Source organism: Phalacrocorax aristotelis, chromosome 5, assembly GCF_949628215.1.
Source record: "Phalacrocorax aristotelis chromosome 5, bGulAri2.1, whole genome shotgun sequence".
Taxonomy (NCBI): Eukaryota; Metazoa; Chordata; class Aves; order Suliformes; family Phalacrocoracidae; genus Phalacrocorax; species Phalacrocorax aristotelis.
The window spans coordinates 40,484,815-40,510,168 of record NC_134280.1 but is presented as its reverse complement, the minus strand read 5'-3'; the positions used below and the strand labels follow the sequence as shown (position 1 = coordinate 40,510,168).

Sequence of the window (25,354 nt, the reverse complement as noted above, 5' to 3'; positions counted from 1 at the left end):
GACGTTACTCTGCATGAAGGATGACCTAGGTTTTCACTGTTTCTAAAACAAAATCCTTGCCTTCCTTCCAAAAATAACCGCTGTTGTAAAACTACTGACGAAAGTTAAAAAATGAACAAGAACTATATAGGAGACCAGCAGAATAAATCTAAAGAACTCAACTACATACACACAGATTTTATACAACTGACTTAATTCAGCTATCATCCCTCAAAAAAACCCCAAACAAACAAACCCAAAAACCAGCCCCACCCCTACAAAACAAAACAAAAAACCCAAACAAGAACTCCACCATTAATTTACCTCAGAATCCTTTTGGTGGTTAGTGATGAAATGCCATATAAGATAGAAAAAACAGTAATAGCACTTCACAATTTAATTTCACCAGCGGCCTTTTTTTTTTTTTTTTAATATGATATTAGATTGACATCTCTATATCTTAATCCCGACCCATATTCAGGAAGACTCATGTAAGCAACACGGGTAACTTACAGTGTACGACGCACACATAAAGGGACTTCTGCAAGCTGTGTTCACTGAACATTACACACAAAAGCGTTAAGCACCAAAACTATACGTACACCATGAATGATTCTACCAGAAGCTGTCTTACTGTTTTCTGATATATAAAAGAAAAGCCTTTTTTTGATAAAAAAAAGTCAGATAAACAAAATCCTAATGTCTTAAATTCAAAAATGCAATGGCAAATGAATGCTAGAGGCCCCTCTTTATTTATTACTATATTGCAAACGAGGGACGTTAGTCCTTCTCATTTTTCAAATAAAAAACTATTTTATTGGAAAAAACCCAACAGTCAGTTGCAATAGTGCAGAGAACCACGACAGCCTGGGCCAGTACTGTGGTATTGTAAATTAGTATGCAGTTACACAGAATATTAATGGATGGGTTTAATCTACAGAGTGCAGATTCACTGCATAAAAAGCAGTGTTACTCTTGTCATATGTTAGTTTATTTTTTCCATATTTTAAATTTACTGAAATTCTTTTAGACCTATTAAATGAGCAAATCCTTTTTGAAAACAGTACAACATGGCTGAAATGCAATAAATATAAGCACTTTAATATTTAAGTGAGGAAAATGAATTTCAGTGTGTTTTCAAATTGGTTTTCTTCAGTGCAGAGTTTCTTTATTTGTCCAAATAAAATGGATTTGAGTGGGTGGCAGCTTTAAGGAGATATGCAGCACCGTTCGATGGCTTTGTGAACTTGGGAAGATATTATGAATAATGGATTTGCTGTGCTCTTAGACACGGAGCCGCAACAAAAAAACCAATATCATTCTAGGTTCTCTAATAATCAGCTGCCGGAGTAAGGAATGAAAAGCCTGCCCTACTGATTTAAGCTACAGGTGCTAGCATTTTTGTTCAGATCGTCATAGCGACTATGGGACTGGCTCTGTTTTCAGCAGGAAAACTACTCAAACACAGAGTGTGAAGGGCTAAGTTCCAAATTCCACCACTCTGCTTCTTTCTTCTTACAAGCCCATGTTTATCTTATACCTGTCCCCCTGCTCCAAAATAGAACTGGAAAGGGCTGTATTTCCCTCTGTCAACAGCTGGAGGAAAAACTTGAAACACATGCACAATATAAGAATACTGGTTTAGTTTCCTCCTTTTATAGATCTGAACATATACCCCACTTCTCAAGGGGAGAGAGTCCTTTGCTTTATTTAGTAATTAATTTTTAAAAATACTTAAATCTTGTTAGCAGATTACTCACTCTTAAGCATGAATGGAAACAACATCCAACAATTTTCAATGTAGACAGATTTGACCAAAATAAATTTGAGAAGTGTAGTTCTCAGTCCTTTTGAAAAGAATCTGCTCTCAGTCCGATAGAAAATCAGAACAGTTTTGGACATCTAATCCATTCCTAACAGTGTGCAAGATTTCAATGCTTGACACCACAGGACTGAAAAATGCAGCAACTTCTCTGAGAACTCGACACTTCAGAGTAGGAGGAGGTAAGATACCTACCTACTGAGGTGGGATGATCTTATGCTCATTTTCTTCCCAAACTTGCAAATGCAAAAACTGTTCACTTTACATGCACAGGCACATAAAGTAGTTCCTCATATGAGTATGTCTAAAACCATATTGAAGAGAGGCTAAGTGATCAGGGTCTCAAATTCTGGTCCCAAAAGCCCAACTGGTGTATTTAATAACTAACAGATCAGTACTTGCCAAGATTTTAATACTGGCATTGTTCTTCTAGAGGTTGTGACATCATCTTATCCTGTTGGTAAACGTATCGCCAGCAGGTCACTACTAAAATCTTCAGCTGCACATAGCAACGCTTAGTTTATACTACTGTTGTAGGTGCTGAATATGTAATCAAAGTATTGTCAAGTCTTGAGTGATAACTTGATAAGAATTAAAGGTTGACACACTTAGAATTAGGTTTTTGTCAAGCCACAGTGCTAACTGCTAGTTTCACACCTAGTATTGTATACTGCGTCCTCAAGCCCTTATTTTCAACTTAACTTTCCAAACACAGTTAGCTCAGATCTGTATTACCTATATTACTATGAAAAAAATTCTGATCTAAAAATGATCTATGAAAAGGGCTTTTTAACTGGTAGAACAGAACTGCTGAAGATCACATACAGTATTTTTATTTTTTTCTTAGAACTTCAGAGAGAGATACAAGCATAACTTCAACTGTGTTCACATTGAGCAGCTAACTGGCATGCCCTTTATGCAACAGAAATGGTACATGACTATCTGCTCCGTATTAAATAATTCACAAGTTTTATTGATATTTTATTGCAGTCTCAATATTAAGACTCTATTACCTAGAATTTTGTTTTGGTGACAGAAATGTGTTTGAAAGAGATACTAAAATATAAAGAAATTCATCAGGTTTTCATCAAATGGATAATTCCAATACATATTTAATAGGTTTCCCACAGATACACATGCCTTTGCAGGCTCTGAGTTCAGTAAACAGATGCATAAAAATTGTCTTTCAGATGGTGAACTGATTCCTAGCTGGGAAAGATATTGGCCAGCCTAGAATGAGATTTTAGCGTGATGTTGTGTCTCAATTCACATCAGAAAACCTACTCTGAATATTGGAAGTGCAGAAGGGAAGTTGTCAACATTTTTGTTTTTTTCATCCTGATCTTCACTTCCATTAAGGCAACCCCCCTCCCCACCCCCCATAGTTTCATGAGAAGCATCAGACTGGCTTTGTAAACAGTTCAAAGGCTTAACCACTTGTGGATATAGGCTTTATAGCTTTCAAAGTCTACTCTGAAGATTCTGAGATCAGGCTCAAAGAAAAATCCACACAAGGTACCAAAGAAATTGTATTATATGTATGGTGTCCTACCATTTAGGGAAATTTAAGATTTAGGACAGAAATGAGCCCCAAGGCTTTTAAAAACTGTCACTGGGAAAAGAAACTACTGTTGGGCTGAAAATTATATTCATTCACATTTTAAGAATGTACAAACACAATTCCATGTCTTCCAACTTCAATACAAGACCCAGGAGAACCTTTTTGTAAGTTAAGACGTAATTGTTTAAGGATTAAGATGAGACTCGTGTTCATATTCCAACTGAAGCTAATCAAAGATGAACGTAGTTTGCTCTAACAGGGTACACATGGTAGACAACTAGAGTTCCAGCATTTAGAAGAGAAAATAATCTGGCAATACAAGATTTTGTGTGAAGTCTGAACCCTTAAAAAAATAAAAAAGAAAAAAAGAAAAAAAGAAAAAAAAAAGACAAAAAGAAAAAAAGAAAAAAGGATAGCAGAAAAAATTAAACCCCCAAAGCATCACACACACCCCTCTGAAGACTGCCTGGAGCCAGAGGACAAGAATTCAAACAACAGGAATTTATATGTCTAAAGGCATCCATTACAGCAGACTTTTAATTTGCAATCAAATGACCAACTCATCGAATTCAAACTAGAAGGCATTAGCAGCTGAAAATAGTTCAACATCCAGGTGGATATACCTATCAAAGTACTGCTGCTTATGAATAGTAAGAGGCATTCCTGTTCTTGTTAATTCACTGGAGATATAAGCAGGGAAAAAATCTACAATTACATGTGTTGCAGCACACTGTGATTTTGCACTTCAACACATATCACAGACTATATGTGTAATATTTGGACAAACTGGTACTGACAGGATATGGTTGTGATGATTGAAATACATCATTTTAATGAACTGTTGTCTTCACTGAATTCTATAATAATATCTGACAGCTTCCACTGCTGTATGAATTACTCTGTTGGTACAATTCATTTTTGTTTTGGTTGGTGATACCGTAAGACAGTATTTCTAGGAAAACAGGTTAGGTAAAGAAAAGAGTGCCAGTAATGAGTGAATGTAACATGAAGGAGAAAGAAAATGGCTGGATAATGAGCCTGGATACATAGTGAAAAACTATACTATGACTGAAAATGTGCTGAATGTCTGCAGTGCTGATCCTTTGCATTCGAATACTGATTGTAGGACAGTGGAAACACCCTGTCAAGATCTGAACAATATTTTGCAGAAGCCGTAGTTATACCTGCACACTTGTAAATAAGACAAGGAATTCAACTTGCACGTTGTCAAAGAAGAAAAAAAAAACCCTGAGCCTACTACAGTATACAAGATCAAAGTGGACTAAGTTTTCTGGACCTGCCAAGGTGGTTTGGTTAGGATTTGATGGAAGGAAGCCTAAACATTACCTTCATAATTCATCCTGCTCCTGAACTAGCTGTCAAGGAATCTAGGAGGCGTTTTGACAAGGTAAACCAAGCAGAAAGGTGTCCACCTTACAGAAGATCACTTTACCTCAGCAGTTCAAACAAATAAAGCATTCTGCTGTCCAAGAGGAATCTCTCAGCAAACCATACATAATTTAGGAAATTTGTGCATCCCTGAGCTGACAACTGGAACATAAAAAAAAAAACCCAACCGCATCGAATAAGTTTTTCCATACCATATTGGATGCTGATATAATGGAAGCAAGGAAACTGATGAGATAAGAAAAGGATACAGCCTTTTATGGAAATCAAGTGCAACTCTGCTATGTTTCCATAAAAGAAGGTGGAAATCTTAGGTAGGTAACTGATTGTAGAGTTCAGATAAGCCTACTAGAAATATTTGCTGAGAGAACTCAGACATTTTAGAAAGCAGCTCCACTCACCACACCCTAATTTTTAAAAAATATAGTAACTTGATTCCCCCCCCCCGTACTCAAAAACTGCTGTACATTTCAAGACCAGTAGCAGAAACCAGAACGCAAAGCTGTTACATTTCTGTCTTTTCAACACGTTAGAAAATAACTAAAAATATTTTTGACATTTAAAAAAAATACTGTCATTTAACTACTAAGAAATTCAAATATGCTTTTTATGTACAAGCTAAATTGCCATAGACAATTCCAGTAAAAACCGCTGAGAACATTCATTTATCTAGACCAGTAGCCAACAACCACCAATACAAACATTTCAGTGGAAGCTACACAATTCCTGTCGTGTTTAACAGTGTAAGTCCATGGAGACATGTTTCTACTGTGTCCTAAATGGCAATCAATTTATGTCACATAGTGTGTCCCTAATGGTGATTAGTTTATGTCAGAGTCTTTGTAATATCGCTAATGGCAAATGCTTTTAATTTCTCTAAGTATACATGTGCGTTGAACATTGCTATGCAACTGCAAACAAGTCCAGTGTTGCTTTACCACTGCATCCTTTAAGTGACAAAGAAATAATAATCATATAAACATGTTTCTCATTAAAATATATTACTGCTAAAAATCCAATTCTGATTTTTCTTCCTTCTCACCTTGTAGGAAAGTTTGAAGACAATTCATTTTGACATTTTTCAACGTTGCCAAGGAATGGAGAGTTTGGGGTTTAATGATGGCTTTAGTACCAACTGACTCTATTGCCTTGAGTAAAGCACTTCACCTCTTTGCTTGGTTTCACCAAATGGAAATACTTATATCACTTCCCCGTTCAGACACTCCATGGGAATTAGGTGACTCATCTGTTTTTTTGGACTTGCAAATATGTGACAATATTAAACATTTCTCATTATTAATGCCTGTTGTCTTGTACTAATTCTGTAATGTGATTTAAATAAGTTTACAATACCGAGTTCAAGCTACACTTAAGTTTTGTATTTCAAGGTTCATGTTTTTCAGTATTATGAAGATTAAGCCATATTTTCCCCTTATCCAAAAATCTATGCTTTGGATATAATTTTTTCCCCTGATAATTCACATCTTCAAATTGATTGTTACAATTGGCTCTCTGGGAATTATAACAGCTAGGTTTTAGACTTTCTTTGGTCCTGAAAAATGTGTTATGGAACTCTAGCATAATTATAAATTTGGAGACCTGGTCATGGGCCTCATTTTGATTTGAGGGATTAATAGCAGGCTGTCTCTCTAGTACTCCTCAGAGGATTCCAAAGGGAATTCTCCTTTATCAAAATGGCAAGCATTTCCTGATGTGCTGTCAGGACAGACATTACAAACTACCCAAAGATGGTCCTTCCACAGTTCTTCTGAGTTCTTCTACCAGCCTTCTAATTTCCTGGAGGAATTTGTCTATTCTGAAAATAGATTAGCTTCACTTTTACTGGAATCAATTAAACATGGTACCTGGCCAGAACAGCTTGTGGCTTCTGTCCCACTGAAAAGCGAGTCAGATAAGTGTCATCTGAAAAGAGGTATTTTGACAGGGTCTGGATACACACCCTCATTCTGATTGAAAATGTGAAAGTATGGCTCCATTCTGAAACTGGACGATCTTTATGAGTTTCTTCAAAGGAGATTTTATAGAGTCCTGATACAGATACATTTGGTGTAGTGAAAAATAACTACAAATCTGATAGTAAGTATTTCATTTAAAAGCTGTCCATTGCCTAAGGGAAAAGGAAGAAAAAGAAACAGAGTATGAATGTAAAAGATGCCAAGAGAAGTCAGGCTAAACTCTGCCTTTTCACACCGCTCTGATGGTACAAAGCAACTCATTTGACTAGCCAACTTGGCAATTTAAGCAACATGAACTAACTTCTTTACTGAGAATACAGAAAAAAAACCAACCCCAACCTCAACCAAAACTGTAACAGCAGTGTAATATCACCCCGACCATGTCTTGCACTGCACACTGTCAAGATGTGTTAATAATAAAAAATGTGCAGTGTCATCATTGCATTGTGCCATTTCAAGGAAAGCTATAGTTGATTAGGGCCTTCTAATTAAATGATAAACAATATCCATCCAAGCTTTAAATCTTTAAAATGCATACTAACCCTAAATTTCCCAAAATTAAAATGCTTCTTATGAGAACAAATAAAACTACAATCAGCAGTTATAAAGTGGAGAGAAGTTGTAACAGAAGCTAAGAATCTCAAGGTAGGCTTAAGACCAAACAAAGGAATTATTTAAAAAAACTAGGAATTAATTTGTGTCATATACGTCTGACACTAGCTAAAGAAGTGAAAATTCCCAGTCTTGTTTTAGAAAAGGAAAAGGTGTCAACAATTACTTTTGTATGCATTTGGAAATAAGTATAAGAATATATTAATACCTTAGTAACAAGACACTACATTAGTGGTTGTACAGGATAATTAACAGTGTTCATGATAGATTAGTGTCTTTTTTAATTTGCACCTGAACAAATGCACCAAAGGATGGTAGCAATGACTGAGGACTGATGTACACGAGTACATTTTCCAGAATTTTAAAATAAAATTTTCATTATGACAGAAATTTCAGGGAGCTATACAAAAGTTACTGTATTAAATGAAAAGGAAAACAAATAAGGGATAGCTTAAAAAGCAGCAAACAGAAAGCAGCAATGGCTCCAATTTGCGGACATTTATTTATTCACCCTGAGGTCTGCTGCAGGACAGTACAGAACTGCATTCCTCTGTGGCCTAATTCTGCCATATTTTGCAGTACTGAAAGAAACCAGAGAAAAATGGAGAACTGGCCCAATGACTATATAATGGATAAATTGGACAAAAAAAATTCTGAATGTTCTGACTTTGATGGAAATAATTTCACAGGCTTAAAGCATAAATGACAATGTTTGCATTTAACATACAGTCTACAGCATATGTTTGCAAAACTAAATAACCGCCTGTGTTTACATGAGATATATGATGTTCAGTTTGATTTGCATATCAGAGATCAAGCTGTAAATCTCTGACGATATTTACAGTTGGATAATTGAAATTAATCCTGCCAAAATGACTTTGACAGTCCTGAATTTATGGTCTGAGAAAACAATCCTGGAACTGTTTGCTGAGCTATTAACATGACTGGCTATATATTTTCAATCTGAGCTATGCGCTAAATAAAATCCTATTCACAAATTATAAGCCTCTTCCTTCCTTCCCCCACTTCGCATTCAGGTTGTTTCCTATAATCACTACGAAGATGGGATAACCTCGAAGACAGGAGACATGCATGTGTTTTGCTGGTTTTGTTTTTCATGTTTTTCTAACCGTGGCAGGTACATTACCTATCCTTTTTTTCCCCCACCTGTAGATGCTATGCCTTCTTCTTTGTAATTTCCTTTAAAAGCACCCAATTCTCCCAGCAGAAAGTATCAAGAAGTTCCAACACCAGAACTCAGACTCCCCCAAATCCTTCAGTAACTTGGAACGTGGTTGCATCTCAGCATGTAAGGGTGTCTTCAGGGAAGATGAAAGGTGCTTGGATTTTTGTTTGTTTGTTTTCATTTTGTTTTTTAAGCTCAGATAGTATCTTTAAGTAGAGGGCACATCAGTTTTCAAGGAGAGGAACACTTAACTACAAAGCTAACTCACATCATCCTACTGGTAGGAATGCCATTTGTGGCTAGATATATGACAGAAACTTCCAACATACAAAGAAAAATGCTTGTGGATAACATCCATTTAAATAAAAAAATCAGCAGTAGTTTCACCTAGTAAAACAAAACCCAAAAAAGTAGCAGGCTGAATTTTCTTATCATTGGCAAAGAATTACATAATTTATTAAAACTGTTGGCAGCCTTTTCCTCTTTAAGAGATGTTGCACCTTGTATTCTTTGGACTCCAATAATGGATTTGATGATTGTCGTGGTTTAGCCGGCAGCTCAGCCCCACACAGCCGCTCGCTCACTCCCCCACCGATAGATGGGGGAGAGAATCAGAAGGGTAACGCTCGTGGGTTGGCATAAGAACAGTTTAATAATTAAAATTAAAAGAAACAACAGTAGAAATGCAATGTAAAGGAGAACAACGAGAGGCGCAAAGCCCCGGGGGAGGGGGAAGGGAGGGGAGAGGGGGAACGAACCGCCGAAACAAACCGCACACGCCGCAGCCGCTCACCGCCCGCCGACCCGACGCCGCGCCGCCTCCGTGCTGCCACTGCCCCCCCCAATATACTGGTCATGGGGTCACATGGTATGGAATGAACCTGCCATTGGCCAGTCGGGGTCAGTCGCCCCCACCATGGCCCTGCCCCTCCCAGCCCCCCCCCCCGCCACGCGGCAGAGCGTGGGAAGCTGGAAAGGTAGCCGACCCCCAGTGAGGAGAATTAACCCCTTCTCAGCCAAAATAAGCACATTCTCCACCCCTTATTCCATACCATCTACACCATGCCCAGGTCCCATATGATGCAATACAACCGTACCAACCACCACCCCTCCCCTTCCAATCCTTTAACATAATACACAGACATCATTCCCTTAGTTCATGGACCTTCCCTGTAAAATGTCCATTAAAATGTCCATTGAGTTCACCCAGTCCATGACTCTGGGCTCCATCTGTTGTATCAGTCTTTCAGGGTGGGAGAGATGGTGTGTGGCGTTGGGTTGCTGCATACCGAGTCAGTCATCGTTCCATCACTGCTGCACGGCTTGTTTCATAGTTGATCTTCCATGGGTTGGGAGGCTCGTACTCTGATATCATTGATACAACACAGAGGTGACGCACAATATTATATAGCAGTTCACATTGTGCCATTCAGTTCATTGACTGTTTTCACCCAAAATCAAATCCCCTTGAGGCACACAGTGGATTTCTCCATCCTCCCGCATCACCCACCAAGTGTACCCAGGTCCTCGAGCAAAAGCAATCGCACGAATGGGTTTGCCTTCGCCTGAGGCAGGAAGGACCCAGACTGTTTTGCCCAGCATACTTTTTGTGTGCCCTACAGGGACTCTATCCCCTTCCACAGTATGTAGGATTTCTGACAGGGCAGGGCCAGCTCGGTTGGCAGATCCCCTCGTGTTGACTAACCACGTGGCTTTTGCTAAATGTGTATCCCAGTGCTTGAATGTTCCACCCCCCATTGCTCTCAGTGTAGTTTTTAACAGTCCATTGTACCGTTCAATTTTTCCAGAGGCTGGTGCGTGACAGGGGATGTGATACACCCACTCAATGCCGTGCTCTTTGGCCCAGGTGTCTATGAGGCTATTTCGGAAATGAGTCCCGTTTTCTGACTCAGTTCTCTCTGGGGTGCCATGTCGCCACAGGACTTCTTTTTCGGGACCCAGGATAGTGTTCCGGGCAGTGGCGTGGGGGACAGGATATGTTTCCAGCCAGCCAGTCGTTGTTTCTACCATTGTAAGCACATGGCGCTTGCCTTGATGGGTCTGTGGGAGTGTGATATAGTCAATTTGCCAGGCCTCCCCATATTTATATTTCAGCCATCGTCCCCCATACCACAGAGGCTTTACCCGCTTTGCTTCCTTGATTGCAGAGCATGTTTCACATTCGTGGATAGCCTGTGCAATATCCATGGTCAAGTCCACCCCTCGATCACGAGCCCACCTGTATGTTGCATCTCTCCCTTGATGGCCTGAGGTGTCATGGGCCCACCGAGCTAGAAATAGTTCACCCCTATGCTGCCAGTCCAGATCCACCTCAGCCACTTCAATCTTGGCAGCCTGATCTACCTGCTGGTTGTTTCGATGTTCTTTAGTGGCCCGACTCTTGGGGACACGAGCATCCACATGCCGTACCTTTACAACCAGTTTCTCTACCCGGGCAGCAATATCTTGCCACAATGTGGCGGCCCAGATAGGTTTGCCTCTGCGCTGCCAGTTGCTTTGCTTCCATTGCTGCAGCCAGCCCCACAAGGCATCTGCCACCATCCAGGAGTCAGTATAGAGATAGACAACTGGCCACTTTTCCCGTTCAGCGATGTCTAAGGCCAGCAGGATGGCCTTTACCTCTGGAAACTGGCTCGATTCACCTTCTCCTTGAGCAGTTTCTGCTACTTGTCATGTAGGACTCCATACAGCAGCCTTCCATCTCCGGTGCTTTCCCACAAGGTGACAGGACCCATCAGCAAACAGGGCATATTGCTTCTCATCTTCTGGCAGTTTGTTATACAGTGGGGCTTCTTCAGCACGTGTCACCTCCTCCTCTGGTGATAATCCAAAACCTTTGCCTTCTGGCCAGTCCACGATCACTTCCAAGATTCCTGGGCGACTGCGGTTTCCTACTCGAGCCCGCTGGGTGATCAGTGCAACCCATTTACTCCATGTAGCATCAGTTGCATGGTGTGTAGAGGGGATGTTTCCTTTGAACATCCAGCCCAGCACTGGCAGTCGGGGTGCCAGGAGCAACTGTGCTTCAGTACCAACCACTTCTGAAGCAGCTCGAACCCCTTCATATGCTGCCAATCTCTCTTTTTCGGTTGGAGTATAGCGGGCTTCGGACCCTCTGTATCCCCGAATACAAAACCCTAGGGGCTGACCCCAGGTCTCCCCTGGCGCTTTCTGCCAGAGGCTCCAGGTAGGGCCATTCTCCCCGGCTGTGGTGTAGAGCACATTTTTTACATCTTGTCCTGCCCGGACTGGCCCAAGAGCTACTGCACAGACTATTTCTCGTTTAATCTGTTCAAAGGCTTGTCGTTGCTCAGGGCCCCATTTGAAATCATTCTTTTTCCGGGTCACTTGATAGAGAGGGCTTACGATCAGACTGTAATTTGGAATATGCATTCTCCAAAAACCCAAAACACCCAAGAAAGCTTGTGTTTCCTTTTTGCTAGTTGGTGGAGACATGGCTGCTATTTTGTTGATCACATCCATTGGAATCTGACGACGACCATCTTGCCATTTGATTCCTAAGAACTGGATTTCTCGTGCAGGTCCCTTCACCTTACTTTGTTTTATGGCAAAACCAGCTTTCAGAAGGATTTGGACTATTTTCTCTCCTTTCTCAAAAACTTCTTCCGCTGTGTTGCCCCACACGATGATGTCATCAATGTATTGAAGGTGTTCTGGAGCTTCTCCCTGTTCCAGTACAGTCTGAATCAGTCCATGGCAAATGGTAGGACTGTGTTTCCACCCCTGGGGCAGTCGATTCCAGGTGTACTGGACGCCCTTCCATGTGAAAGCAAACTGTGGCCTGCACTCTGCTGCCAGAGGGATTGAGAAGAATGCATTAGCAATATCAATTGTGGCATACCACTTGGCCGCCTTTGACTCTAGTTCGTCTTGAAGTTCTAGCATATCTGGCACAGCAGCACTCAACAGTGGAGTGACTCCATTCAGGCCACGATAGTCTACTGTGAGTCTCCACTCTCCATTAGACTTCCGGACTGGCCATATGGGACTGTTAAAGGGTGAGTGGGTCTTACTGATGACTCCTTGGCTCCTCAGTTGGTGAATGAGTTTATGGATGGGGATCAGAGAGTCTCTGTTGGTGCGATATTGCCGCCGGTGCACTGTTGTGGTGGCGATTGGCACCTGTTGTTCTTTGACCCTCAGCAACCCCACCACAGAAGGGTCCTTTGAGAGGCCAGGCAAGGTAGACAGCTGTTCAGTTTCCTCCGTCTCCAAGGCAGCTACACCAAAAGCCCACTTGTAACCTTGTGGGTCCTTGAAATACCATCTCCTGAGGTAGTCTATGCCAACGATGCACGGAGCCTCTGGGCCAGTCACAATGGGGTGCTTCTGCCACTCATTCCCGGTGAGGCTCACTTTGGCCTCCAATACAGTTAGCTCTTGGGATCCCCCTGTCACTCCAGCAATGCTGATGGGTTCTGCCCCTATATAGTTTGATGGCATTAAGGTGCACTGTGTGCACTGTTGTCCACTAAAGCTTTATAATCCTGTGGGTCGGACGTGCCAGGCCATCGGGTCCACACAGTCCAGTAAGCCCGGTTATCCCTTTCCTCCACCCGGCTGGAGGCAGGGCCCCTCTAGTCCTGATCATGGCAGTCACAACTCACTTCCTGTAAATGTGAATCAGGAGTCCCTCTATTAAGCTCAGAAATAAAATCAGAGCTTCTGCTCCTCTGTCTGGGGACTTGCTCGCTGGAAACTGGAGCAGCAGCTTTCCTGGAAGAGCCTCCCTGAGTGACTGTTCTTCCTTGCAGTTCATGTACTCGTGCCTGTAGGGTCGAAGTAGGCTTGCCATCCCACCTCATCATGTCCTCTCCGTGGTCACGCAGGTAGAACCATAGGGTGGCCCGTGGTGTGTATCCCCTTCTTTGAGTCAAAGGACGCTTATTCCTAACAGCTGAGACACTGCTCTGTCGAGGTGGGGAGTAGGACATATCTTCTTTGAGTTGCTGGACCTCTTGGGATAGTTTCTCCACAGCAGAGACAAGCGAGGAAAAGATATTTGTGTCGTAATCCCGGAGTCTATCTATCACCTCTGCCACCGTTGGTGTCTCGTCATCTTTCCAGGACATCACTGCCAATGAGTTTGCATGCGAAGATGGTGCGCTCCGTACAAACTTCCGCCACATGGGTCGTGTGCACTCGGCTTCATCTGGATCTTTGGATGACCGTTGATCGTCCAGGTCACCATAAATCACCTCAAGCACAGCTAATTCCCTTAGATACTGGATGCCTTTCTCCATAGTTGTCCATTTTCCTGGGCGATATGTAACATCTTCTTTAAAGGGATACCTTTCCTTTCCTCTGGACAGGAGTCGCCTCCAGAGGCTGAGGGCTTGTGGTTTTTTTCCAATTGCTTTGTCAACTCCCCCTTCCCCAGAAAGGGATCCCAATTGTTTGGCTTCTTTTCCCTCTAGTTCCAGGCTACTGGCCCCATTATCCCAGCATCGGAGCAGCCAGGCGACAATGTGCTCACCTGAACGACGACTATAATCTTTTCGCATATCTTGCAACTCGCTTAAGGACAGGGATCGGCTGGTCTCTATTTCATTTATGACTTCTTCCTCCTCTCCCCGCGATGGCCCTGGTTCTTCATCATCCCGTTCTAAACGAGTTGATGTCCGCTTCCAATATTTCGTCTTGTGTATGGGGGCAACTGATACTGGTACGGGTTTATTTTCTGAGCTAGCTCCGGTACTTGTTGTGGGGGTTTGAGTGGCTGCAGTGCCTGTTGTCAGGGCTGGATTGTCTACAGTGCCAGTCACTTTGCATTTCGATCCGGAGACCTTCTCTTCCCCCTGGGGGCACTGAATACTGTTGAGCAGGGCTCAGTATGCATGGGCCAGGCCCCAGCATGTTGCAGTTATCTGTGTCTCTCTGGAGTTCCCAGCGTAACAACATACTTTCTCCAAATATTCTACTAGTTTTTTAGGATTCTGCACTTGTTCGGGGGTGAAACTCCAAAACGCTGGGGGTGCCCACTGCCCTAGGTATTTGCCCATGCTATCCCACATGCCCTGCCACTCGTAACTATCAAGCCTCGGGGCAGATTTCTGGGTGATATTCTTAAGTTGCTTAGTCAAAACCAAAACAACTTGCCCAAAATCTAACAATAAGTGCACCTTAACCACCCAAGGATGTTCAAGATACAAAAACGTTGTTGTAACAAAGGCACAGACATCATAGAACAAAGTTGCAAAGGTATTATTCTGTATTTCCTCCATATAAAATCTCTCAGAGGAGGAGGTATAATTGCTACTTGCCTCAACAAGGTGGTATCCGGAGTACATTAACGGTTTCAGCAAAAACCCCAAATACCAGATAAAGCTGAAAACGAGCGTTTGTATAACAAATCTTGTAGGCAAAACATTACTAATCACAGCAGAACACAGCAGACTCAACAAACCAACACCGATTTTTAACACCAACTGCAAAAAGGACAGCATGGTGCTGTGACCAGCAGCTGTTGTTATCTCCAACCCTTGAGCCCCACGTTGGGCGCCAAAATGACTGTTGTGGTTTAGCGGCAGCTCAGCCCCACACAGCCGCTCGCTCACTCCCCCACCGATAGATGGGGGAGAGAATCAGAAGGGTAACGCTCGTGGGTTGGCATAAGAACAGTTTAATAATTAAAATTAAAAGAAACAACAGTAGAAATGCAATGTAAAGGAGAACAACGAGAGGCGCAAAGCCCCGGGGGAGGGGGAAGGGAGGGGAGAGGGGGAACGAACCGCCGAAACAAACCGCACGCGCCACAGCCGCTCACCGCCCGCCGACCCGGCGCCGCGCCGCCCCCGCGCTGCCACTGCCCCCCCCCAATATACTGGTCATGGTGTCACATGGTATGGGATGAACCTGCCATTGGCCAGTCGGGGTCAGCCGCCCCCACCATGGCCCTGCCCCTCCCAGCCCTCCCCCCCCCGCCACGCGGCAGAGCGCGGGAAGCTGGAAAGGTAGCCGACCCCCACAGTGAGGAGAATTAACCCCTTCTCAGCCAAAACCAGCACAATGATCGAGGGGTTACACCTGGGGACTGGGTGCTAAAACATAGCAAACACCCTCCCCACTTCCCTGATACCAAGTTTTTAAGCACAAGGAACTCTTGTGGGTATTTCAAAAAGCTATGTTTATAGATAAAAAAAGTATGGAAAGAAAAAGACAACTGCTACCTGTTACAGAAATGTACGTATTTATATTTGTAGCATTTATTTATAACATATCTTTTTTAGAAAGGTGGCAGTGATAGTTTTGATATTCATCTTGCTTTCTTTTTCCCGCTACAATATGCTTCTTTCCCGGACTATTCAGTTTGAAAGCAGGCATCCACCCAAATATGTAATATTAAGGAAGAAAGACAGCTCTCATTTATAAAATGTTAATTCCTTATTAGTGGAAAGAATAAATCACTAGATTTATCTGAATAACTGCGATCACTGATTATTATTATCCTACCACAAGTAGATTCTCTTGTGCTCTGTCCCCTATTCGGGCAGACACCTGGAGAGGGAGAAGTCTAAAGATGACAACTAGATAAGGACATATTCTGTGAGGATGGGAAGAAAAAAATTTTCTAAGCATCAAATTCCTTTGTGATAAGCCTGCTCCACCTTCCCATTTTGTTGCACACACACACACTGTAAAGCACTCTGAAGGGGGTTACATATTTATGTGGTACCTAGCACAGCTGGCTTCCTTCGTATCAGAAAACTCCAGGCACATAACAAATTTACAGGTGACACTCTGGGAAACATCTAGGATTAGTGGTGCCAAACTCAGCCGATTAGCTTCGCAATTAGTACTGCCAAGCCAAAATGCACTGCAGGCTCTTTTGTATAGCATTTCTGTATATAAGCACCAGCAAATTAACAATCCAGACTGGAAATTACCAGCCTGGTTAATCTGTCAATAGCTTTCCCATATTTCCACTTCTTGCCATATATTCTGCACGGGCTGATTTTTCACTTGAATTAGTCAACGTGGGCATAAGGGTCAATTGCAGCTGACTGTTCTGCAGAATTAGGTCTTCAGGCGGGACGTCTTAAGCTTGAAACAGCCGTGTCTTGTCATCGAATCCTTTTTCACAGAAGCTTTTCAAGAGCATCCAATTTTTCCATTGTACTCATTTTGTACTAAGTGCATATACCACATACACTTCTACCGCACATCTTGCAAATTCATCTAAACAGATTAGCTAAACAGAACTCAGTTGTCTTTTGGACTTAGGTAATGTAATGTAAATGAACACACGGGCTTTCATTGTGAACAGACTGAAAGGCCATCAGTGAGGACTCCAAGTGAGGCTGTTTTATTTGATACTCTGAATACTCCTACTTGAAGTATACTATGCCATATTTTTGTGGCACCTCCTGCTCCCTTTAGCCACTGAGATTTTTTCATGACTTAAGGTTTCAATAACTATATGCTGATAACTAGTCTTTCACATCATGGGTGTGCTCCTTACTCTCTTATTTTTGAATGCAAAATGCACATCAGATACACTGAAGGTAGAAATGAGAGTTGGTAATGAGTATGAGTGGGAGGCATGGGTTGGTGATGAAGATTTGCTTTGATTCCTCTGACTACAAAAGCTTCCTCAGTAGAGGAGATATTTTAAAGTGTCTAAACAAAACCTTTGTCTATGCAAATTCAAAACCATTCTGACATAAAATTAAACCTATTCTTAGTGTTATTTCTTAAAGGTCATGAATATGCCATAAAGGATGATCAAAGTATTAAAATCCTACAGCAGGTTAAGGAGAGGCAACAACACAATATATTTCCAGTGTTTTCATTTCTAAGCAAAACACTGACCATTAATTCTTATTACTGATAGTAATGGTGGAAGCATCATCTGTTATCAGAATTGGCTGACACTTTCTGTTATAAAACCCACTTCTCAGCTGTCTTGAACTTTGCCAAACTTTAACTCCTTTGTCTATGATTTTATAAAAATTGAATATTTGTTTCAAGCTTTTGTTTTAAGTAGTTGCTTTCAGCTTAGCCAAAATAATTTGGAATAATTAATGAAAGGATAAGTTGCTTATCCCATTTTGAAACAATGTTTTTATTATTATCACATGCTTCCTCAATTCACGATTTGAAAGCAAGACTGAAAATGTGGTACTGATGGAGTCTTAATTAGCTCTCAGAAAAATCTTGCTGAATTACAACATTTTGTAAAATCACAACTCATACATGCTTATCAGAGAAGTACTTCACTTTTGCAACAAAACCCCTCAACACTCCCGCTTCACCAAACACACCCTTAAAACAGGTCTCCAGGTCTTGATTGCAGGGCTCAGTGAAATTGCAGCGGACCAGGAGTGATCTAGACAAAAGGACCGAAAGAAGAGAGCTTCCCTTGCTTTTTCAGTGAAGCTTCTTTCCCCTGCAGTGGCCAACAAGCTTGAAGGAGTATTTTGCCTCATTCAAATGCAAAGGAGGAAAAAGACTGAGAGGAAATTGAAAAATCCATTAGGACTCGATAATAAAAAAACAGGGAAAACACCTATGAGACTTGAGACTTGTCTGTGGACTGATGACAATTGGTTGTTAAAAATCAGACCTAGTACAGTACAGTGGTGTCAGTAATGCTACTCCTAAGTCATTCAGGAGTCTAGAAGGAACAGTTTGGAAAAAAATGCATTCCATTCCTTTAAAGTGTAAATTAATCAAAATATGTCACCTCAAATATAACTGAAGCAAGTTGAGGAACTAATAATTAATTGGTAAGCAGGAATATACTAATACTCTAGAATTGCCTTCACAAAAATGCATTCGCCTGGATAATAAAGAAAATTAAGAGGTATCTGTTGATTTATTAATCAGGAGTCACCTTGCCAAAACTTACATAATGAATAAAATTTCCACTTGTCCACCCTTTAATTTAAGCATGTTGTATACTCATGAGCTAGAAATGCTATCTAGAACACTTACTTAAATTTTGGTTTGGTTACTTATTTAAATTATACACTGAAGTTCCACAAAGCTGTGACCCTAAGAAAAAAACAGCACAGAATAACAGATGCCAAATAAAAGCAAATAACTTTCTTTTGCACTATCTTAAATGAAGTCCTTCCCATTTAGTAAAGCCATTACCTAGTAAATCACATCAAAGCGTGGTTTTTGCACCACTCCCTTTAATTTAGCTATGTTCTTAAAATGAAGTCCATAAATTGGTGCTAGACACCTCTCTCTCACTGGGCTAAAACATAAACCAGTGGTTATTACGAAAAGCTCATAAAGAATCTCCAGTAACTCCATACCTGTTAACGTCCCATATTTTACTGGTGGTGTCCTTGGAGGCAGAAGCCACAAAATCACCACAGGAATGCCACGAGCAGTCCTGTACAGTGTGGGCATGACCTTCTAAAGTCAGAATGCATCCACGGTTTGAAAAGTCCCATATCCGCACTGTGGTATCCCGACTTGAAGTGACCAGCTGGGTGCCACTGTTACAAAGAATAAAAATAGCAAGTAGTTTTTAGCAAGGCTATAGGTGAAGATTTTTCAAAGCATACAGTAAAATATTTTAAATATATTCAGAAAAAGGTTAAGTTGCAATTGTTGATGTTACATTAAAAATACATGTGAACAAAAAATTGTGTTTGAAAACATTCATATTTTTATTTTACAGTTTTCTGATGAAGCGGTCATGTATTAAATATGCTATCAAAAGAAAAGAAAAGGAGATAGGAAGTGGCTATCTTCCACAGGAAAGCAAATATAGGTTCCAAAAATTACATTCTTACCTTTTGTAGTCTATTTATGAGCTTATCAGTAAAATAACTTAAGCCCAGAGAACTGCTTTCAAAATAGAATGAAATAGCTTCAGGGAAGCATATTTTCTTATTTCCAAAATCCATACCTTTTTCTACATATAAATTATTATTTAATCATCACTATTCTGAGTCAGAAGAGACAAAATTAAGACTTTAATGCATTCACTATCTCTTGGCGTCATTGATGTTATATAAATGAAAAATACAGAGTTTAACTCATATTTATTTTGCCAAATCTTCAGATATAAACTAATATAGTTCTATTTAATTTAAGCATTTCATTCACACTAAAAGTCCATCTGGTTCAGTAACCTGTTACACAACAACTAGTAGGGCATTCTTAATAAAAAGAAAATAATAAGAAAAACTATGTAGAGTGATTCTCCTACTAAACTCTCCCAGACCTAGCCTGTGGCTCAGGATTTCTTTGACAGAGACAGAAGCTTTGTGCTTAACGAGCACCTATGGAGTTTTTTTCCATGACACATTAATTTTTGAACATATGCAAACCTTTGGCACCCACAATCTCTTGTGTCAATGAATTCCAAAATTTAATTATGCAGTGTGTGAAAAACTATTTTGGGGCCTTAAATATATTGCTCCATTTCATTTGATGCTTCTAATTCTAATACTGTGATTAAAGTAAACACTGACTACACGTTTACCAACCAATTGTCATATTATAGGTCCCCAACATATTTTACTTGCAAAGCTGAAGACTCCTACTGTATTGATTCATTCCTCATACAGATGTCACTCCATCTCTTTGCACTTTCCATCTTTTTCAGCACCTTTTGAGATGAAACTGAAGAAAGAAATACCCAAGGAGGCACACAATGACACAGTAGTGTTTTCTGGTTTATTCTGTATTCTTTATTCTGATTAGTATTTTTGGCACTACTACACAGAAATTTTCAGGAAACTGACCACAATGACTCCAAGATTTCTTTCCTGAAAGAAAGTTCCTAGTTTAGACCCATTCTTATCCATGTACAATTAGGACCATTCTTTCTTATGTGCATTACTTTGCATTCGTCTGCATTGACTTTCATCTGCCGCTTCACTGTCAAGTCAACTGGTGCAACAGGAATTCTTTTCCTGTAATTCTTCACATGCAACCTTCTTTTACTGCCCTGACTAATTAGCAAACTCATCCACCTCATTCTCTTCCCCAATTTCTAAGATCGTCTTAATAACTTAGGTCCCAGCACAGATCCCTGTGGGACTGAAATAATTATTTCTCCATTCTGAAAGTGACATATTATTCCTATCCTTTCACCAGTTTTTAAACTCACAAGATAAATCTCCTTTTTATTCAGGACAGTTTTGCTTCTTTGAGAGTTTTTGTCAAATGACCTTAAGAAGAATTTACTGAAAATCCAAGTATATGGAATTTACAAATCTCCCTTGATCAAATGCTCAGCAAACCCTTCAGAGAACCATAACAGATTTCTGAGACTTAATTTCCAAAGCCATGCTGAGACCTCCCAATGCTTCACTATAACAAATGTATCCATGTATCCTGTAAATTTGCTTCGTAACATAATTTCTACCAACCTTCCAGTATAAAAGTTAGATCAACTGATCTACAGCACCTTCATCCCAAACACTTTAAAAATATTGAAAAAAAGTTAATGCAGCCTTCCCAAATTATACCAGGAATAATGAAGGTTTTCTACTGTGTTTACTAAAAAAACCAGGAAAAACGTTTGGCGGTAATACACAAAAAATACAGGCCCAAAATATTTTAACCTTAGGTTTTCAGACCAATTTCTGCTGTTATCTCACCAACATCGATAAGAAGATCTTGCCTTTAGGATCCAATAAAGTCTGCTTTTTATTTGAATAATGGAAAATGTGCTATCACAGGCAGTAGCAATCCCTCTTCCAAATCTCTGGATATAAAACTGTGGGAACTGAAAACAGCTCAAGGGTTGATCCTAAGCACTACTGTAAAACTTCATCCTAGGAATATACTCAGAGATATTTAGTTCACTCTTGCAGTGTAACAAAAAAAAAAAAAAAAGGCCTGGGAGGGGTGAGGGGTGGTGTCAGACTTTTGTTTTTATATTCTTTCTTTCCTCCTTTCCAATAGATGTCCACGAGATTGTTCTGTAAAAGTACCTACTAAGACAGCTTGAAAAATGTGCATCATTTACCTGATAGATCTTAAGGGAGAACTTGCCATTATGAAATATCACCTACCTAAACTTTTGACTATTTTTAACACTTACGGTTTCGATTGCTATTTTTTTGAAAATATCATTATAATCCTCATTAAGGCAGTTACACCCCCATGCCTAAGACAAAGCTTTGAAAGATTAATCTCTCAAAAATGTTAATATTGCACAGGAAAAGTTCTGAAGCTTTTTTCACATATACCAAAGCATAAAGGCTTGAAGCCTGAGTAAGGGTTTGGAGGAGACCCTAATTTTGTCAAGCTGCTAGGAATAAATGTGATTTTATTAATGAAACACTTGTACTTTTAATAACTCAAGCTAGATCTCACTTCTGGAGACAGATAAAATTAGTGAAATGACAAATTATCATAACCCTTATACATTTATGAAATAAAAGCTATTTTAAAACAAATTCAGAAGTGGGTATAAAGTGGGACTGATGAAATCTGTACTTGATTCAGAGGGTAGTATGCATTGCCACTGTTGTGAATCGCGAAAAGAGATTTATTGCTTATACATTTTTTAATATATAATCCCCAAAATGCTACATGAAGAACCAGTTTCTTGGGCTGAATTTTAAGAATACAGCATCCAGGCAGTGATGAAAATCTTTCAGAAAACAGATATGAGCAGGAAGGTAGTCCAAATGGATTCAATTTGGCAATCTGTGGCAGGGGAAAGAGTTACAAATGAGGTTTAGCACTCCTTACAGATAAAAGGAGAAAAAAGTGGAGATTGAAAACAAAAGTGTAGCTTGTGCAGGAAAAAGTTTTGAAGGACAGACTGACAGTGGAAGTAAGGGCAAAAATACTCATGAATAGAGGGACCCAATGCCCCAGACCCCTACAACACAAGCTCCCTAATATTCCCTGGGCATAAAAAAAAGCATCACTTCGCTAAAGAAAGGGGAATTGCATCAGCTGAGGATCTGCAGTTATGCATGTACAAACTTAATGTCAGCAGTTCTGCGAAGCACAAACTGCTGCTTATAGGAATGATGGCTGCCAGAGCTGTTTTAGCACTTTGTGATCATGAAATCTTTCCTGCACACTAGTATTCAAACCAGACACACACACAATGAAAAAAAAACCTGCTGTGTCAAGCCAAGTCAGGCATCTAAATCAAAATGCTGCTCTTAGAAAAAAAATCCTATCTACTTAATAGCTGATCAATAATGACATACTTTTTCTGATTTGCAGCTTTTTTTTGGTTCTGGAAGAATAAAGAAATGCTGGTAATGTTTTGTTTCCCACAGCTACAACTTTTTTTTTTAACTGCACTATTTCTCTATATGTATTATATTTTTTCCCTCAGATAATATTATATCAGGAAAAGTAGATGGTTTTAATAATTTAGGCTGTCAGCTTAATCGTCTATGATACCCACACAGTCCTCTGCCATATGACTGATTTTTAAACAAAAGGCATGCTGATTTTTACATTAAAAACATATAGAAATGACATTAGATGCTCAGCCTTAATTATCAGCAGCTATATACATAAACTCCATTCGAATTTAAGATTGATCACTAACCGAGAAGGCTCAAGTAATCCTGTGCAGCGTGTCTACCTTTAATTCAGAGGACAGTAAAACACTTCAATTTTTTTAGCAAACAAATCAAAGAACAAGACAACATATTAGGACACAAGAACAACGTAAATCCTATCTTTTCATGTCACTTGAAACACATTCATATATATGCAAATAACTTCGCCAACTTTTAGAAATTTGGTGTTAGTGATTTGTTTTAAAGAAAGTAGCACTATATTTGTGTACGGAGCTCTATGGACCCAATCATTTGGGTTTGTATGGTCTGGCTAGGTCCATTTTGGGGATTTTTCTGTTTAGACTTTCTAGTAGACCAAAGCACTGTAAGGGATGAAATATGCCTGTATAGTTCAGAACAAAGTATTTGTAAAAAAACTTTCAAAAGGTCTAGGCAATGGAGAGTCTATGACACCTGTAACACCTGCATTGTCTCTATGGATAGATCTTTTTTCTTAATACTAAATACACACACATTTCTACCTTTCAACTGATTTCAGGTATTCCTAACTGATAAGATATTCCATTCCAGAATAAGCCATTCCAGAAATAATTACAGTGGAAAAAAACTTTGGAAATGTTAATACCATGTCCCACAAAAGCAGATGGAGCATTAGCTTCTCAAGCCCTAAAAAATCTTTCCCCCCTCATATTCTGAACACACACACACACACACACACACACACACACACACACACACACACATATTTCCTTTCATTCTTTCCTCCAGTTTCACTGTCCTCACTACAAGATGCCTCTCCATTAATACTTACTGACTTGTAGACATAGCAATCATTAAGTGTCATATTCAGCAACAACGGGTCATTCTACAACATTTCAGGTGACTGATTAGCTTTCTGGAATACCAGTCAAATGAAGGCAAGAGCTACACTGATTGCGTTGCCCTGTAAATATATCAAACATAATACCAACAGTCCAAGCAGCTTAAAATATTGCACTTCATTCAAATATTTCTGGACAAAGGACTTAATTCTGAGCCTCGAGCTACTCCGGGGGATTACTCAGGTTACCTCTAAAGACACTGTGAAATGTAGAGCTAGCAAGCTATTCTGCTTCGCAACATCAGCTGCCAAGCAGGACCACAGATCCCATCCTTCAAAATTTACAAGACTGTCATTTTGCATCAGCCAAAAAAACTGATAAAGCCATATGTATTCTTAGATCTACCTGCCTAGGACATCCCTCTTTCTACCTCTCATATCATTGACTGGAGCAATACCTCTTCATAACCACTGAGCATTCTCCATCAGCTTTATTCTGAATATTGGTGGAGAGAGAGAACACCTTGCTCTTCATTTTAGTTGGTAAATAACAGTAAGATAGACTTCTCTGTCCAACATATCCATCTTAAGAGTTAATCGTAGGAAAATTATTTTTAGCAGTTGCCAGGTACAGTTCTGTGATTCAGACAATTTTGTTGCCATATTCTGCATGGCATTAAGTGAACATAGCAACATGTGTGCTACTAGCATTTGTATGTGTTATTTATGTAGCATCGTGGACACGTCCAGTGTTCTGCAGACAAACTAAGATATGGCTTCCTTCCCGAGACAATTACTGTCTAAATCAAAAGGCAGTGAGCAAAGCCTTACACACAGTGCTGTCAAATAAGGGTTTGCAAAGCAATGCACTAAAATAAACACAACTTGTTTTATAGTTTTGTGTCCTAAAAGAGCCGCAGCAACAGGTAGCATCTGACTGGAATCTAACTGTACAACATAAGCATCAGTAACAAAACAACAAATTTTAAACCTGCAGTCTAAAACATTACAGGATTAACAGCCTTTTACCATGGCAATTGAAAAACACACTAAAATCAATATTCCAATTGCTTAATTGGAAAAACAATGTCTCTTATTTACCTCTATTCATGCAATTATTCCAAAGCAAAATTCTAAAAGCTACTATATTATTTGCAATATCAGTGCAAGCAGACCCTAAGCACAGCAAACCCCAAGGGAAGAACTGCAAATACTTTATAGATTACTTTAATTTTGCCAACATTTTATGCTCGGCCAAAGAGGAAAGATAAAGAAAGGAAATGTCTAGAAAAACTGAGTTATTCCATGAAAAACAGAACTAATGAAGCCTGCATGCTTATGGAAGTATCTTTTGCCTCTTTGCTCCATCATCTTAGCTCTTAATTAAATAAATATATCAGGCATTGATTGATCCTTTAGACTTCTGTCTTCTGAGTTTTGTCAGAATTAGCCTGTGCGTTAAAAGTTACTAGAGAGTGTGG

The 25,354-nt window shown here is 40.0% G+C and overlaps 1 long non-coding RNA gene across 1 annotated transcript in view; it reads right to left on the bottom strand.

The window, feature by feature from the left end:
* The window catches only part of LOC142057653 (uncharacterized), a 48,946-nt gene that overhangs the window by 5,509 nt on the left and 18,083 nt on the right, over positions 1-25,354 (bottom strand). Inside the window, exon 2 of the long non-coding RNA XR_012660706.1 lies at positions 18,851-19,036. This is a non-coding gene — a long non-coding RNA (uncharacterized LOC142057653). The remainder of the gene's footprint in view (positions 1-18,850; positions 19,037-25,354) is intronic.